This window comes from Phymastichus coffea, unplaced genomic scaffold (genome assembly GCF_024137745.1).
Source record: "Phymastichus coffea isolate CEN01 unplaced genomic scaffold, Cenicafe_Pcof_1.1 PCOF00022, whole genome shotgun sequence".
Lineage (NCBI taxonomy): Eukaryota > Metazoa > Arthropoda > Insecta > Hymenoptera > Eulophidae > Phymastichus > Phymastichus coffea.
Genome location: NW_026706833.1, coordinates 2,779,442 through 2,798,864, shown reverse-complemented (window position 1 = coordinate 2,798,864; position 19,423 = coordinate 2,779,442). Strand labels below are relative to the sequence as shown.

The 19,423-nt window shown below is 35.6% G+C and overlaps 1 protein-coding gene across 7 annotated transcripts in view; it reads left to right on the top strand.

The window, feature by feature from the left end:
* The window catches only part of LOC131675470 (AP-3 complex subunit mu-1), a 391,927-nt gene that overhangs the window by 314,298 nt on the left and 58,206 nt on the right, over positions 1-19,423 (top strand). The window lies entirely within an intron of this gene.

The following is a 19,423-nucleotide window of genomic DNA, read 5'->3' as shown; positions in this document are numbered from 1 at the left end:
GACTGTATAGTTCCTTTCAGCACTGTTTAGTGATCGACTGGCGTACTCGATTACACGTTCTTCTCCATCGATGTCCTGCAATTGGGACGGAACTCATCGTCTTTTGCAATCTTGCAAATCTTGCTCTTGTTCCTCCTCCCAGGAGAACGGACGTTTTTCTCTGTCAGGTGGTTTATAGGCTCAGCTACCATGGCGATGTCGTGTAAAAAATATCGATACCATGACATCATGCTCGTGAATTGCTTTACCTGCTTTAATGTTCGCGGCACCGGATATTCTAATATCGGTCTCACCTTTTCGGGATCTGGTCTTACTCCGTCTTTATTCAAGAGGACTCGCAAGTATCTCACTTCCGTTTTACAGAAGTGGCTTTTGGCTTTATTGATGTTGGAGCTCATTTCCAAAATCCACTTCAACACCTTTTCAAGGTGTCGCTATGTTCCTCGAAAGACGAAGACATGACAATCACGTTGTCGAGGTATGCAAAAGCGAATGGATCCATGTTCGGGCCTATTACTTTGTCCATCAATGTCTGGAAGGTCATTCCTGCATATGACAGTCTAAAGAGTATCATCTTAAATTGGAAATGCCCTCATCCCAATATTATAAACTTTGACAACGGGCTTAACTCTTCCTTTAGAGGAATTTGATGGTACGCGATGCTTAAGTCCAATTTTATTATGAACTTGGCATCCCTGATCCTCCTGATAATTATCATTCATTAACGGTAGAGGATAAGCATTTGATTTGGTCACAGCGTTCATATTTTGGTAGTTCATGCAGAATCTATACCTGCAATCAGCCTTCTTCACCATCACCACTGGACACGACTACCCAGTAGTTGCCGATTCGATGATATCTTTCTGCAGCATATTCTTGACCAGATCGTACATTTCCTCTCGCTACTTTTATCAATAACAATAATTGATAACCGTTGCAGTAATTAAAATTATTAATTTACATTTTTACTATTAATAATTTTCAACCTGTCATCATAAACAATACTGAAATCTATTATTATACGACAACATAATATTATAAATGAATATCTATGATTATTTGAATTGGATTTAAGGAAAGATAGACTTTACTCTAGTTTCTTGTGGTGCGAAGTGTCCTATAAGCAGAGCTTAAGTCTTTCTTGTAAAAGGATGCAATTCAGCTCAAGTTTCTCATAGCGCGAAATGTTCTATGAGTCGAGCGTAAATTACTATAGAAAAGAAAGAATTTGCTCAGTTAATAACTTCAGAGAAAGAACTTAGGTATAAGCCAAGTTTATTCTATCCCGAGCGCTTACTTTGCAAGGCTAGGAGAGAATACTAGCCCGTGAAAAAATCAGCGTATTTATACACAGATTTTCCCATCTATTTTCGCAGGACAGCGCCCTTCGAGTAGTTTATGCAATTGTGCAAAATAATTTTTTCTAATTTACAAGAGAATAGACAGTAATAATGAAATTTTAAAACATGTAAAATTTACAGAAGTAAATATAGATCATTTAAGTCTAATTTAGAATTATTGCAAAAAGTATAGTCAAAAGTTATTAGCTAATAAAGTTAGTTAATATAATAGCGCAATATTTAGAATAAAATAATGATAAAATTTTACATACGAGGGTGGTCCGATAAGTACTTAGCCTCACCGCCCGATGGCGCCACTCTCGCAAAAAAAATATTCTATCACGTAGTACAACCTTCTCGATGGTTACTGTCAAGATTTCAGCCGGATCGGAGTTGTAGTTTATTTTTGAGAGCGTGTGAAAGCAAGTGTGTCCGATGATTTTTGAAAAATGGAAAAAGAGCTGTATCGGTCGGTGATTCGATTCTTGTTTTTGAAAGGGAAATCGCGCAGCGAAATCAAAAAGCGCTTGGATGCTGTGTACGGTGACTCTTCTTCTTTGATGGCGACCGTCAAAAATAGGTTTAACGAGTTTCAACGTGGTCGCACGTCGATTTTTGAAAAGCCAAGTCCAGGTGCTCCGAAAACGGTTACCACGGAGGATAACGTGACAAAAATTCACGATCTCGTATTGGCAGATCGACGATTGAAGGTGCGCGAGATAGCTAAGATCGTGGGCATCTCAAAAGACCGCGTGGGTCATGTCCTGCATGAAATTTTGGGCATGAGAAAGCTGTCGGCGCGATGGATGCCGCATTTGCTCACTCCGAATAATAAGCGCAACCGTGAGAAAACTTCAGAGCAATGTCTGACGCTGTTTAAGCGCAACCCGAAGAAGTTTCTGCGTCGTTTCATGACAGTCGACGAAACATGGATCCACTGGTATACACCAGAGACCAAGGAACAGTCGAAACAGTGGACTTTACCCGGCGAAAGTGCTCCGAAGAAGGCGAAGACTGCCCCATCGGCCGGAAAGGTGATGGCCACCGTTTTCTGGGATTCACAAGGTGTGATCTACATCGACTACCTGGAGAGGGGCAAAACGGTCACAGGGCTGTACTATGCCGAATTATTGGGCCGATTCAACGTCGAATTGCAGAAAAAACGGCCCCATTTGCCGAAGAAAAAAGTGCTCTTCCACCATGACAACGCACCGGCTCACACCTCCACCGTCGCCATGGCCAAATTGGTCGAATTAGGCTACGAACTGCTGCCCCATCCATCGTATTCTCCAGATTTAGCCCCGATGCGACTTCTTTTTGTTTCCAAACTTGAAAAAGTCACTCACCGAGCAGAAAATTGAGTCGAATGAGGAGGTAATCGCTGCCACGGAAGCCTACTTTTCAGACCTCAAAGAAACGTATTTTTCAGATAGGTTAAAGAAGTTGGCGCATCCCTGGGCCAAGTGTATCGAACTAGAAGGAGACTATGTTGAAAAATAAAACGCCACTTTTCCAAAATTTTCATTTTTCTTTTGTAGGCTAAGTACTTATCGGACCACCCTCGTATATCGATAGCACAGGACCACAAAATGCAACCTAAAAAAAACAAAGAAACCACTTCCATAGCCTTATGTTTTTAGATGCGCTGAATCCATATCTGACCTCCGTTTGACTCCAGCATGTCAGATTCACGGTCATTTAAACGTAAAATTTTTATTTTACGATTAATCTAATTTTTGACTTTAGCTTCGGAAAGATCGGTCAATTTATAGTCAGATAAGCTGGTATACTTTTTTTCAAAATGATACTTGAAGGTCATATGAAAGTCAAATGCTGAGAGTATAGTACAATATAGGCAAAAAAAACGAAACTATCCATGCTCTACCATTTTTACATATTTCATATATTTTAACGATGCTGATCTCCGTTTGACCTCATCAACTCAGTTTCAAGGTTATCTGAAGGTCGTTGCCCTTATTTACAGGGAATGATCAATACCATGGATACTGTACAGACATATAATTGGAAGAGGTCAAAGTCTTTGTTTATATACTCCGATTCATCTGAGAATATTCGCTTCAAAAGACATCTATAAATATACTAAACAATACGCATTAAGATACAAAAAAATAAACATTTATTATAAAGTAATTCTATATACATTATGTAAACTATATTTTATGTACAGCTTATGCTTTATGAATGGCGTATTTTTTTGAATGCAAAATTTCGACAGATGGCCTTCCTCTTATGTGCCAATGGAGTATCTCTCTTCAAGCCCCAGCAATAGTCCGATAACATGTGCTCATTCCAAACTTCTTGATATCTGTTCTCAACATCTTTTAAATCTTGATGAAACCTCTCACCTTGTTTGTCGCTAAAGTGTTCGAGGATCTCAGGAAAATATTCTACGTGAGAATCTATGAAGTGGAGTTTCAAATTCATCAGACAGCCAACATCGTTGAACGCAGCTACCATTGTTTCGATAATATTTTTATAATTTGACTTCTTTGTATTTCCCAGGAATTTTTCAGATACTTCTTTGAAACTTCGCCATGCAGCCTTTTCTTTTTCAGTCATTTTTTGTTCCAAAGTTTCGTTCTTCAACAGGGTTCTTATTTGCGGACCATCGAACACTCCTTTATTTATTTTCGTTTCAGAAAACTTGGGAAATTTAAAAAAAAGACACTTGAATACTTCACTATTTTGTTTTTTCATAGCCTTCACAAATTGTTTAATCAAGCCTAATTTGATGTGAAGTGGGGGAAGTAATATTTTATGTTTAGGTATCAAACTTTTACGTACTATGTTTTTGAAACCAGGTTCTAAATTCACTCGAGAAGGCCACTCTTTTCTGATGTAGTGCTGAGTGCGGGCTCAACTATCCCATTCGCACAAGAAACACGGATACTTAATATTACCACTTTGTTGCCCTAATATAATGGATATTATTTTCAGCTCTCCACACAATAACCAATTATGCTTATCATATTGTAATTTTAGTAACACAAATTGAAGATTTGTATATTCTTCTTTTAAAACAATAGAATGCGCTATCGAAAAAGGAACATACACATTATGTACCATTATGTAACAAAACTGCCTTCAAACTTCTTGTTGATGAATCAAGAAAAAGTCGCCATTCATTGGCATCATAAGCTATTCTAAATTCCCCAACTAGAGCTTGGACATTATTGCAGTAAACTAAATTGTTATTTTTAGAAAAAAATGTTCTGAATGGTTGATCTCGTATGCGATAAAATGTCACTTTCGTTTTGTGGGACAAGCAATTTTTTCTTTCAATCTGGATGCTAACAACTCTGCATTTTCTTTCGAAAGTCCTAAGTCTCCAATCAAATCACTTAATTCATGCTGATTGGAAGTACTTTTTGATAGCTGTTCATCCTGTAAAGATTTCTAGCTTTCAAATTCATCAGTGTCTTCAGATTGCCTACTATTTGTTAGTGAGTCAATATGCTGGTTAGTCGATAGGGAAAGTGACGGATCGAACGTCAGGATATTGTATAGAGGTTTTGCTTCTTTTGTTGTAGTCCACTGTTTTACACAAACAAAAATAACAATCTGTGCTATGATCAAGAGGTTCTCTCCAAAGCATTGGACTAAGAATCCATTTTTCATAAGTTGCATCTTTAGCTAAGTTAGAAAGATACATGTGAAATTTATAACATATAGTTTTTGAGCCTATATGTAGTCAAGAGTGTCAAATGGTATATTAAAACATTTTTCATAATTTTTTTCTACGTTAGTTGTGAAACTCCTTCTTTGTTTGGGAATCACATATTTTCCGCAAACAATGCAGAAAGTATTCCTTCCTTTACAAGTGGACATTGCTGCAGAGTACTTAATACGCCTGGAAAAAAATGATCAAAAAATAAGAAAGAAAACCTTTTGATAAATGTAAAGTTGAGAATACTGCGATTTATAAAATACTTATCAAAATCAGTCTTAGATATATTCAAGTATAGTGAATGTTTAGAACTTGTTTTATCACATCGGGTTTTTTAGGGATGAAAATGTTTGAGATTCGAAAAAATCTGAAATCTCTATTTTCCATCTCTACGGAGATGGAAACTTGACATTCAGTTCTGGGTCGCCGTATGATGGTTGAGAGTGAAGTAATTTGAGACTTAAAAGTTATAAAATTAGATTTTCGAATTTGTGAATACTGTATCTGAAGGGCGGATGACGGTATAACTAGGGCTTATTTAAAAGAATGACGATAGATTACGTTTTGAAATATATTGAAGCCCTTTAACTAAGTAATGGTCCTATTTTTTTAGTACGTGATTGAAATTCATCATTCCGCGTAAATAAGAGCAATGACCTTCAGATTACCTTGAACCTGAGTTTATGAGGTCAAACGGAGATCAGCATCGGTAGTATTTCGTTAAAATATATGAAATATGTAAAAATGGTAGAGCATGGATAGTTTCGTCTTTTTTGCCTATACTGTACTCTCAGCATTTGACTTTCATATGACCTTCAAGTATCATTTTAAAAAAAGTATACCAGCTTATCTGACTATAAATTGACCGATCTTTCCGAAGCGAAAGTCAAAAATTAGATTAATCGTAAAATAAAAATTTTAAGTTTAAATGACCTTGAATCTGACGTGCAGGAGTCAAACGGAGGTCAGATTTAGATTAAGCTCATCCAAAAACATAAGGCTATGAAAGTGGTTTCTTTGTCTTTTTAGGTTGTATGTTGCGGTCTTGTGTAGTTTATCACTAGTAGAAGTAATTCCTAAGAAGAACTAATTAAATAACAAATACAATGTAAATAACAAATCACATCAACGTGACATACAGTCTTGATTCCCTTATGATTTGTTAAATGATAAATTTTGTAATAATGGAAACAAGAGAAATAGTGATAGATGGAAAATCACTTAATTTTAATTATATTCAGCAACGTTTCGTCCTATATGACCTCTTCAGGCTTTATTAATAAAAAAACAAGAAATTATTAACAATAGAGTATGCAAAAGTAATTTTAATAGTATTTAATTATATGTATATGTGTATACCTGATTTCTCTCGTAGTCAAATTATTATAGTCTAAAACGAATAGATCGTAGCACCGTCAGTTTACAATAAAGTGAGAAATCAAGTATTTCAACCCATATATATACTCTTCATCTATTATCCCTTCCTCATCGATATTAATAAAAGTTTATAGATGTGACTAACAAGGAAACCACCCCAACCCGACCTCACCGATTTGAATGATTTTGGGATATGTTGTAGTACTTGAAAAATAATTAGATACGTGTTTTTTTTATCGGCCCATAAGAGCTTTTAAGGGGTGAAAGTCACCCTGAAAATCAACCCCTGAAATCAGTTTTTTAATATTTCTCAGCATCAAATGAATATTTTTCAGTAAACTCAACGTTAAAAAATTTTTTATAAAAAGCCGCTTTTAAGGACATAACATTTATACCGGAGGGTTACAACCCCCTTTTTAATAGGGGTAAATACACTATTTTTTGTACTGTTTTACGACATGTAATATAGCAAATCAGCTGGAGTGATTCAAAAATCGCACTGATAATGAGAAAATACCAAAATTAAATTGAAGTGTTTCCGGATTTAAAAAAAAAATATGTTAAAGGGGTGTTTTACTCCCTAGAAACCACCCCCGTCAAACTATCAGCAGGTTAATCCACCTAACCCTGGGATAAACAAGTTTTTTTGTAGCTCGGTCCACTGTCCAGCCAATCACTTACAAAAGTCAGCTGCTTTTCACCCGTCATAATGGTGTGCAGTGGTTGACTGGTTATGGTAGTGGTGACGATTAAAGATATCGAAGGCTGTTGCTGGTTTGCATCTGAAAAAGGCTGCTGACCGATATATATTTAATATACTTTAGAAAGTGCAATATTTTTGGATAGAAGATTTATCTTGACTGATGTAACGATAGTCGTCTTTTCGCAGATGTAAACCATACATATGCAATCGTTACTTACACTATTTTCGAATCGAACAGAGATTGAAAACGCGCGAGATTAACGGTAAAAATGTGCATATGTGTAAGACTGTGCTTCTTAGTGAGAAAGACAAATTTTTACAAGTTGATAATTTTTAAAATGACTGCCTAGTACCGTTTATTATGTACACTGATATTGAGAGTCTCTTGGAAGCAATGAGTAACAACAATGAATGGATCTATCAACGTCACAAATCGTACAGTGTTGGATTTTTCGTCAAGTGTAGATAGTATGACTCTCATGTCATCTATGCTTCCGACAGAGTACTGTCGAATATGTTGGTCCAGCCAAGTGCTTTGTTCACAATCCTTATGATTTGGCCAAATATCTGTATGAGTTGTACAAAAGCCTATGGAAAATTTAATCTTCCGAGGGACATTTAGGTTGATTCATGCTACGATATGTCATATATATAATAAGACTATTGATAAGAAAAAAAAAACACAAAAGTTCGCGATTATTATCAGTTTACTAAAAAGTATCGTGGAGCTGCTCACAGCACGTTTAATGTTGCTTATCAAGAATCTAGGACTATACCCGTATTTTTCAATATCTCACAAGGGAACCACCCCAACCCGATCTCACCGATTTGAATGATTTTGGGATATGTTATAGTACTTGAAAAAAAATTAGATACGTCTTTTTTTTATCGGCCCATAAGAGTTTTTAAGGGGTGAAATCCACCCTGAAAATCAACCCCTAAAATCAGTTTTTTTAATATTTCTCAGCAACAAATGAATATTTTTCAGTAAACTCAACGTTAACAAATTTCTTATAAAAAGGCGCTTTTAAGGACATAACATTTATACAGAAGGGTTGCAACCCACTTTTTAATAGGGGTAAATACATTATTTTTTGTACTGTTTTACGACATGTAATATAATAAATCAGCTCAATTGCTTTAAAAATCGCACTGATAATGAGAAAATACTAAAATTAAATTGACGTGTTTCCTGATTTAAAAAAAAAATATTGAAGGGGTGTTTCACCCCCTAGATACCACCCCCGTCAAACTATCAGCAAGTTAATCCACCTAACCCTGGAAAACACGAGTTAAGTCGTTTGTTATTTCCTGAAATAATTTAATCCTATGCATGAGCGAGCTACCTCAACTAACAAACCTGCCTCTAACCCACCAAACCACCCCATAAACCACCCTTACAGAACCACATGCAGGCTAACCCACTTAATCCTGGGAAAAGCAACTTTAGTCGTTTGTTATTTCTTGAAATAATAGAATTTTACACCATAAGCGAGTTATCCCAGCTGAATCACATACCTCTTATCCACCTACCCTTATCCTGTCTAACCCCCACCCTTATAAACCACCCTTATTGAACCACATACGGGCTAACCTTATATAAATAGCGAAAAATAAATGTATTTCTTGAATAACATTCATGTTGTATAACAATATGTCCCAAGTATTACAAATTTTATGTAATAATTATAGTTATTATTTTTTAAATGTAAAGTTAATTCGTAATAAAGAAAAATAACAAGTAATAACAGTTAAAAATTATTAATTTCAAAAGTGGAAGTTTAATATAGTTATTATTTCTTTTTTAATCATTTACAATTTGTCAATGAGAAAAGAAATTATAACAAATAGTTGATTATATGAATAGTTATAAATAGTTATTATAGTCTCAATTCCTATACTTATAAACTATTTACTTTTATCAATTTTCACTTGTGGTTTAATTTACTTTTTGTTGGTACTTTACTTTGCTGTACACTTTATCTTATTTACAATTTTGCCTTGTCAATGGCTCAAAGAAGATATGTTATATCAAATCTACACCCCTTACGATAATAAGACATCCGATACATATTTCATTATTCATAGTAGTTGAAGAAAAGTCAAGTATTTAAAAAGTTAAAGTTTTTTCATAGTGCTGGATTTATAAATAAACTTCTTTCTATATTTACATACAAATTTCCCGAACACGAAAATATAGTACAAAACAAGAAGAAAAGTTTTTGTTTATTACGTAAGTATTTATGTCACTTATCATATCGAATTTTATTCGAATATTTTGATTTGTAAACATGTGAAATATAACTGTTAAAAACGTATGATCGAATTCTATCTATAGACTAGGGTTTCTTTTGTCTTTTGTAAAATTATTCAACTGCAAAAAAGAGTATTTATATCTTGATTTTGTTTTAGATTAAAACATGAAGATCAATCCTTTGAACATAGTCAATTTATTATTAGCATATTTTCAAAGTTTACAAATACCAGATAGCGCCATTAATTTCAAAGAAATTAAATTGTCAGAAAAGTTGAAAGAAATATTAATAGATGCCGTGTATGAGTTTATTGATATTGATATGATTGTTGAAGAGACGTTAGATTTTCATGAAGATTATAAAGATACTGATGCTAAAATAATCGAAGATGAAGTTCAACATCACTTTCCTGATCCTGATTTTGCACCAACAAATCAGTGCACAAATGATGATGAAGAAATTACATTTGATTATAAACAAAGAGCCGTAGAATTTTGGAGGAGCGGAAAAAACAAAAACTTAAAAATGGATACTGTACAACATAGATTCAAAAAAGTTTCATCTATAGGTCAACTTAAACTTTGGGCGAAAACAATTAATAAAAATGGAGCTTACCGAGAAAAAATTGCGCAAATTTGCCAATACACGTTTGATAATTTCAAATCCGCTATTGCAGCTGGTTCGATAGTGCATGATCGAGATATACGGAAATGGGCATTGCAAGCTCAAAAAATTGTTGGCCATGAAGATATAACATTTAAGGCTTCTCAAAATTGGTTACTAAAATTTAAAATAGCTCATAGAATAGTATCTAGAAAAATAAATAAATTTATTACCAAAAAAACATTAGAAAGTAAAGAAAAACTTCAAACTAATGCTGATGCTTTTGTAGCTGATGTTAAATCATGTATACCAGAAATCGGCATTGCAAACTTTTATAATTCAGATCAGAGCGGTTTCCAATTAGCAATGCACTCGAAAAGAACATTAGCAGTTGAAGGAGAAAAGCAGGTGCAATGTCTGGTATAGTCGGTTTCATCGACAACGCACAGTTATACAATTCAGCCAACTATATCAGCAACCGGGAAACTTTTATCACCACTTTTTATAGTATTAAAAGAAAAAAGTGGTCAATGCGGTCCTCTAGTGGAATCATCATTATTTAGACCAGAAAATATGCATGCGGAAGCATCTAAATCTGGAAAATTAACGACAAGTTACTATATTTTTGTTTATTATAATGCAATGACATAAAAAAATTTTGACAATTATGTAGTTTAGATCATTTTTAAATTTGGTTGAAAGAAGTTTTTTACCCAAATGTTGGACCTCAATCTGTACTTTGTGGGTGGTTTATAAGGGTGGGGGTTAGATAGGTTAGGGGTAGGTGGATAAGAGGTATGTTATACAGCTGGGATAACTCGCTTTTGGTGTAAAATTCAATTCTTTCAAAAAATAACAAACGAATAAAGTTGCTTTTCACAGGATTAGGTTGGTTAGCCTGCATATGGTTCGGTAAGGGTGGTTTATTTGGGTTTGGGGGGTTAGAGGCAGGTTGGTTAGTTGAGGTAGCTCGCTCATGCATAGGATTAAATTATTTCAAGAAATAACAAACGACTAAACTTGTTTATCCCAAGGTTAGGTGGATTAACCTGCTGATAGTTTGACGGGGGTGGTTTCTAGGGGGTGAAACACCTCTTAAACATATCCCAAAATCATTCACATCGGTGAGATCGGGTTCGGGTGGTTCCCTTGTAAGATATTATATATCCTCTTTTTTGTTTAACGTGTTTTTATGTAAGCCAATGTGTAACATTTCGGATATTCTTCGTTTCTTATAATTCTTTTCATAATCCAATATCGTAGCTTTTTATCAGTCAAATTCGTGTGAGAACGTTCTTCTATGTGTCGCTACTACTGTATCTGAATCACTATTTTTTTTTGTGTTCGTTTAATTTAATTTTTAAGGAATGTTTACTTTTACCTTGTGACGGTAAACGTCTTACTAGCGCGAACGGCCCAACTATGCGGCTGCCCGCGAGGGCAGCACCTACCGGTTGGGGAAAATGTGTGACGAGGGAATTCGGCACGCGACGGGACGGAACTCGCGCGTATGAAAATGAGGCAGTCGAGGATCAGCTATCGATATCGCCTGAGAAGAGTCGAGGATTAGAATCCGATCGCCAAACCGTGCAGGAAATACCTTTGACGTTTTCCCGAGTTTTCCGGAGTGCAGAGACGACAAGAGAGAAGCTGTGCCATAGCCTGACGGAGTGGAGTGCGTGCTAGAGTGCGAGTGAGCAGTTTCGCCATCGAGGGCGAAACTGAGAACGCGAGATACCTCGCGGCAAAGACAGACTTTTCCGCAAATAGGGTACGAGCGTTTTCACTTTCGTGCTATCGTACAACTGATAACAAGGTAAGCTGGCCAGCTTAATTTCGCGATCGCGATAGAATTGTCTGTAACTAATCTCTCGTCCTCGACAAAAAGCGTGCATGTAATAACTCTGCGAACTCTCAGCGGCGAGCGATCCGACACTGCACGTTGTTGTCGTGTTCGCGCCATGTAAACATAAACACGTGGGCCGAACAGTGTAACATGAAGAGATAATAAAAGTTCTCGCTTGTGATACTAACAATATTTCCGACGTATTTATTTCGCATTAGTAGATAGTTGGTTGACTGACACCCGTTCCCTCCTGCTCTCCGGTTTTCGTGTTTGAACGTGTAGGTAATCACACGCGCCTTTCTATACGATCGCGCGCTTAAATGAAATAAACGGTATTAACCCCGTTACAACCTATATAGACCGCTGAATATTGTTTGCAGTTAAAACAATACCAGTGTTGTCTAATAAATCATATTATAATAAATCTTATTAAGGAAATCAAAAATTGACAATAAAATTTTAGATAATTATTTCTACATGACTGAATTGAACATGAACAAATTTAGAAAAGAGCTTAACTTATCACACAAAATGAAATTTCAGAAATTGATGTCAGAGAATCATAACAAGAAACAACATAAATTCACTTGTTACCAAAGTTGGATAAAACTGAATAAACATTGATCTTCCGAAAGAAGTGGCTCAAACAATTTCACTTGGTCCCAAAATTTTGTTACTCCACTGAGATTTATAAACCACAAATTTTAACTACTATAAAAAATGTGGAAGGTCTATTAGAAACAGACTATATAAAAACGACTTATGAAAAGCAAGATATCCGCGCTAAAATAACGAGAATATTAGAAACAGTTAATAAAAACATAAAACATATATCTATTGAATAAAAAGAATTTTACAAAAAAATTAATTCAACAATACAATTTTTGAAAATATATCCAGACATTATGTTTACAAACGCAGACAAAGGTAATGCACAGTAGTCATGTCAAAAAAAGATTTTATTGTACAATTTTATTGTAACTGGACTGTGCTACGATCTATTCGTTTTAGCCTGTAATAATTTGACTACGAGAGAAATCAGGTATATGCATATACATATAATTATATACTATTAAAATTACTTTTGCAAACTCTATTGTTAATAATTTATTGTTTTTTTATTAATAAAGCCTGAAGAGGTCATATAGGACGAAACGTTTTATCCAAATTTTATTTGTTTTGTACCGGAGAAACGTTGTGAAGGAAGAGATCTTCAAGCAGATGTTACTAGATCTGCAACTGAGCCCTCATGCGACGAAGCTTATTGAAGATCTGCGGAGCTTCGCCATGGTCTAGTTGGAGGGGGCCACCCGAATGCAGTGCCACCATAGATCGGTGGCGGGAGTTCTTCGGGACGCAACGTGGGTCGCCCCGAAGAAAGCTTCGACCCAGACGAGGGACCAGGAAAAGGTCAAGCGTCCCAAGTCCACCCTGGAGCAGGGGGTTCACACGCTCAAGTCCAGGATACCCCAGACGTCGGACAGTACGAGTCAGTGCCTAGGACCCAGGGAAACCAGTGGGGTATCGCACTGGGTCTGCAACCGCCGCCGTATCCCGGAGTATCGATGCTCCTCCTCGACTTCAGATATATGCCTCTAGGGATCAACGAGGTGGAGATTGCCTGGCGGTTCACAGTGGATCTCCAGTCTCTGCTGCAGGAGCACCTGAGACGCTTTATGAACCGCCAGGGCGCAGAAGAAATGCTCGGACAGTGGGCAGAGGTGGCTCAACGCCAGAGGGCCTACGGAGAGGCCCTGCTGCGCGTGGATAATGGACAGGACTCCCCCGCAGCGCTCTCGGCAATGGCTCAGGAGTAGAGAACCCCGTGAGCTACTGGTTCTGGGCCGATGCTCACGGTTCACGTGGACAGGCGTGTGGCTCCTGACAACACAATCGTGGTCAGGTCGCAGAATGGACATGCGACCACCACGGTGAAAGGCGTTATCATCACCGCCTCCCAGGAAGTCAGCGCCCAACAGTCCCCTCGATCTACTGAGCCGACCCAACACGATCGGGAGACTCAATCCCGATCGCCGCTGAGGAGCTGCTATATCTGTGGGGAGCCTGGGGTGACCAACTCTCATCGGTGCTCAAAGAAGGCTACACACTGGCGCTACCCGAAACATCGAGTGCCAGGTGTAGCCAAGAAATGATGTAGGCCCTGGAGGGCAAATAAGTCTTTGGTGTACGTGGATACCTAGATATTTTACTTGATTACTTTAAGGAATGAATTTCTCGTTTAATTTAATAGGGGGCAGGTATCTTTTCGAAGTGTGAATGTCGTATGCATTAATTTATTTTCATTTACTATTATTCTCCAGGAGTTAAACCAGTTTTGAAGTTGGTTATTTATGTAGTTTTGTAACGTTTTCGATGCTATTGTTGCCTCTGAGTAAATTGTTAATATTGCTGTATCGTCTGCGTAAGTTGCTGTCAAAATATTGTAGATTTTGGTAAATCTAATGTGTACAATAAATATATTGTTGGGACTAGAACACTGCCTGGTATTATTAACCAGCTTTTATTAACTGACGTTTTGATACGTATGTATTTATTTTAACTTGAAACTCGCTATTTTGTAGATATGACTGCAACAATTTGTAGTGGGGCTCTGGAAAAAAGTCTTCAGCTTATGAAGTAGCCCTTTATGCTAAATTTTGTAGAAAGCTTGTGCAACTTCCAGGAATACGAGTATACCAGTGCAGTATTATTTATCTTCGATGGCTTTCCTCGCAACAGATACTATTCTGTTTACTTGCTTGATCGTAGAGTGATTACATCTGAAACCGAATTAATGATCGGGGATAAGTTTTCTATTTAGTATTATTAGGTTAATTCTAGCTAGTACTAATTTTTCAAAAATTTTATAGACTGCTGACAAAAGGCTAATCAGTCTATATGAAGTCACCATTTTTGGTTCTTTACCAGGTTTAGATATTAAGATAATCTCTACTACTTTCCACTGAGAAGAAAAATAGCAGAGACGCGAGCATGCATTGAAAACAATTCTTAAGTATCTTATTGCAATTTTAGGTAAAGTTTTAATCATTTTTCCTGTGACTTTATCAAATCCCAGAGCTTTTTATTTTTAATATTATTAATTATTTGCAATACTTTCTTTATTTCTATCAATTTGATCAGTGAACTGTCTTGGACGTCAGAAAATTCCAGTAAGATTTCTTCTTCTAGTTCGGAGATTATTCTTTGGTGAGGTGTGAATACTATACTTAAATGATTTGCAAACGTTTCAGCTTTTTCCTCGTCCGATCTTGCCTAGTTTCCGCAGGTTTTCTGATAGGCGGTATAAATGTGGTTGGTCTTTTAAGTCGTTTAGTAGCTTTCCATAAAGAGTAGTCTGTTGCTTCTGTTGAATTCAGTGTTCTGAGATAGTTTTGCGTTTGTATATTTTTTTCTTCATATAACAATTTCTTTATATCTTTAGATGCTTTATTTACTCTTTTTTTATCTTGGCTTGATCTGGCTATCTGATATCTTTTTCTTAACGATCGTTTTTCTTTTATTTTTTGGGCTATTTTATTGGACGTGTTTTGTTGTTTTATTTTTATTTATTTCTGTAGAGCAGTTACTTATTCAGTTAATAGCAGATTGAGTGAATTTATGCTGTCTTCAATATTTGTAGCTGTTTTAAGAGGAACGTTACACGCTATGCGTTCCTCTTGATAGGAGGCATATTTTTTCCAATCAACTTTAGTTTATTTTTATACATTTTTAAATACTTGTTGATGTAATGTAATCAGTACCGGTGAGTGATCTGATGACAAGTCAGAGCATGATAACATTTCAAAATAATTCTTGTTTCTACCCTTTGATATAGCAAAGTCTATCAAATCCGGAAGTTTGTACGTGTTTGTAGGCCAGTATGTTGGTTTTCGAGTTGATAACGAGATGAAATTATTTTTTTGTACTATTTCATAGAGTACTTTGTCTCTATATGTTGGAGGTGATAATCTAGATTCCCACGACGGATGCTTCGCATTGAAGTTTTTAAAAAATCTGTCTAGTTTTCTGTAGTAATTGTTTTGTTTTGAGAACAGTAAACAGTTGATATTGTTTAGACTGGTAGCTTGTAGGTTGATTTCGCTAATGTGTGAGTGGTTGTAGTAATTTATTTTTGTTTTAATTATGATTGCATTACTTCCGTGTGCTTTATTAAGCGGGTGATCTGTTTTGTGTACAACATAGTTTGGTATGTTAAGATAGTTGTTATTTGTAAAATGCGTTTCTGAAATCAACATGATGTCTATGTTTCCGAAGATTAGAAATGTTTTTAATTCCGGGTGCCTCTGCATAAGTCCGTTTGCATTCCAAATAGCGAGTTTTAGGCTGACCATTCTGCAATTTTGTTAACTAGTATAGTTAAAAGATTTAACATAGTGTCCATTCTTTGCATCAGCTGTTCAAACATATGTTGAAGTTTATTTGTGTTATTGTATTCGTTTTAGTGTATATTTGGCTCTACCTGTGAATTTAAATCTTTTAATTCTGCTGTTATATTTTGATTGTTTTGTTTTGATGTTACTTGGGCATATGTTATGTTTGGTCTGATACTGTTGGCATTTAAATTTGAATTAGTATTAGTATTTGTGTTTGGTTGCTCTTGTTTACTGTTTTAAATGTAACTTACTTCTCTCAGCCTGGGAAATAATTTATGTTGCAGTTGTTTGCGAATTGGACATCCTTTATAGCTTGCAGTGTGGTTTCCTTGTCAATTCGTACATCTTAATTTTTTAATTTTTTCTTTAATAATACAGTTTTCTGTTGCGTACTGCTTTGCACATTTCACTCATATTGCACTCTTTAAGCAACAATTTTTGGTATGCCTATATTCTTGACAGTTATGACATTGTGTGATCTCTCTTTTGACTTTCCACAGTTCAAACTTTATTACGGTATTTAGCAATCTGTTTACTTTATAGATGTTTTAGCTTTTGTAGTCATATTCAATTTTTACAGTAAATAGTGGTAACGGTATTTTTGTCACCCGGTCCCTAATATTCCGGATGCTCATTCGCTTATGATCGTATTCCTCAATGGCAGTTTTTAAATCTTCAATGCTCACGGAAGGATGCATAGTTCTCAAAATTACTTTAAATCCTTTATCTTCTTTTCGCTGATATGTATAAAATTGAATGTATTTTTCTTTTAATCCATTAACTATAGGCAGATATTTTTCATATGTTGATGGTTGGATTTTTATTTTATTTTGTCCTATAACTTTTATTGTGTAGTTATCTTTTGCTATTTCATCTTTTGCTCTTAAAGATTTTCAAATGGACGTATGTTTTCTACGTTGGACAAAAATTGAAGGTAATTTAATTTTGAAAGAGTTTATATCATTATTTACCATGTTTTCTTCTGTTTTTTGTTTATCTTCAAGAACCTCGAATCGATTGGTGGTTTGACTGAACCAGTAATCTGATAGCTGGGCTTGTCGTTTTTTGTTTGGTATTTGAATATCTCGGCTATTTCTTTGTCGTTTTCCATTTACAGTTGTCTAGTTTCCTGTGTTGTTTTGTGTGGGTGTAAACATTGTGTTCCCTACTTGTATGTACATTTGACCTTTATTCTATTCTTATTATAACGTTGAGAAAATTTATTTGAATTAACTGTCACTTTTCCTGATTAACTGATGTTTTTGATTTTTTAGTATAGTGCAAATCACGTCCGCTCCGCACAAGGTTCAAATACTGACTGTATTTTCAATTTACCATGTGATTTATTAACATACACTCTACATTGCGTCATAATGTCAACTGAATATTGATAAATTGGCTCGAATAAGAAATTAGAAAACAAATTTTTCAAAAATTTGAAAAATTATCAATGTGTCCCTTGTCCTTCACATATTCAAAATCTGAAACAGCAAAAAATTATTTCTAGATTAATTTGATTTTGAGTAATCACTTATTCTAGATAAAAAATTTAGATCCTGAATAAAACAATTAACAACAAGTTAATGTAACATTTTGAAGTAAAATATATCATTACGATAATCGTGTAGAAAGTATGCAAATAGTATGTAAATTAGAGAGGCTTTAACTCAGAGAGGTATTAGCTCAATCAGCTGATGTCCTCCCTGAGCTGTTGCCCGTCCATTTTGACTTCGACGCTATCAACTTACGGCCCCTCCCTCCCCATGTATTCTATGTTCCACACTTTTAGTTCACTGTGTAAATGTGTCTGTTATCAAAGACTGTAATCAAAGACACGCTGCACATGAACTATACGTCCGACAGGTATCAGTAAGTAACCAATAGATTCGTGAGGCATTACTGTTGACGTTTCTGTCCGGTAGAGGTCTCTCGAACACTATGGCGCGAAGATATAAACGTAGGCCCGATACTTTCCGGACAGACCTTATATATATATAACGGACGGGAGAACCCGCATTCTCTGGATCCGCAGGCTAATGCTTTACCACTAGGGCCACTGCCACTAGCACCATGGACAGTTCTTATTGTGAATATTAGCATAATTGATATAGGGCCTATGGGCTAATATATATAACCAATAATGCTTCTATATATATATATATATATATATATATATATGTTTAGTATAAAATAAATATTTTTGCAGTTTAACGTGTATTAATGTGTGCATGCGTGCGTGTGTATATGTGTGTGTGTGCGCGCGCGCGTCTGTGTGTGTGTCACCTACCGTAGATGGTTTAATAAAAACAAATATTTTACTATCAATTAAAAAAAATTTGTTTATTGATAAAAATTTATTTTATTCTACATGTTTTTAAAAATATGTTATTCTACAAATTATCATGATTAAATGCCCCTGCTGCTTTCGTCGTTAGCGAAAAATTTCGCTTTTTTGTAGCTCGGTCCACTGTCCAGCCAATCACTTACAAAAGTCAGCTGCTTTTCACCCGTCATAATGGTGTGCAGTGGTTGACTGGTTATGGTGGTGGTGACGATTAAAGATATCGAAGGCTGTTGCTGGCTTGCATCTGAAAAAGGCTGCTGACTGATATATATTTAATATACTTTAGAAAGTGCAATATTTTTGGATAGAAGATTTATCTTGACTGATGTAACGATAGTCGTCTTTTTGCAGATGTAAACCATACATATGCAATCGTTACTTACACTATTTTCGAATCGAACAGAGATTGAAAAAGCGAGATTAACGGTAAAAATGTGCATATGTGTAAGACTGTGCTTCTTAGTGAGAAAGACAAATTTTTACAAGTTGATAATTTTTAAAATGACTGCCTAGTACCGTTTATTATGTACACTGATATTGAGAGTCTCTTGGAAGCAATGAGTAATAACAATGAATGGATCTATCAACGTCACAAATCGTACAGTGTTGGATTTTTCGTCAAGTGTAGATATTATGACTCTCATGTCATCTATGCTTCCGACAGTGTACTGTCGAATATGGTGGTCCAGCCAAGTGATTTGTTCACAATCCTTATGATTTGGCCAAATATCTGTATGAGTTGTACAAAAGCCTATGGAAAATTTAATCTTCCGAGGGACATTTAGGTTGATTCATGCTACGATATGTCATATATATAATAAGACTATTGATAAGAAAAAAAAACACAAAAGTTCGCGATTATTATCAGTTTAC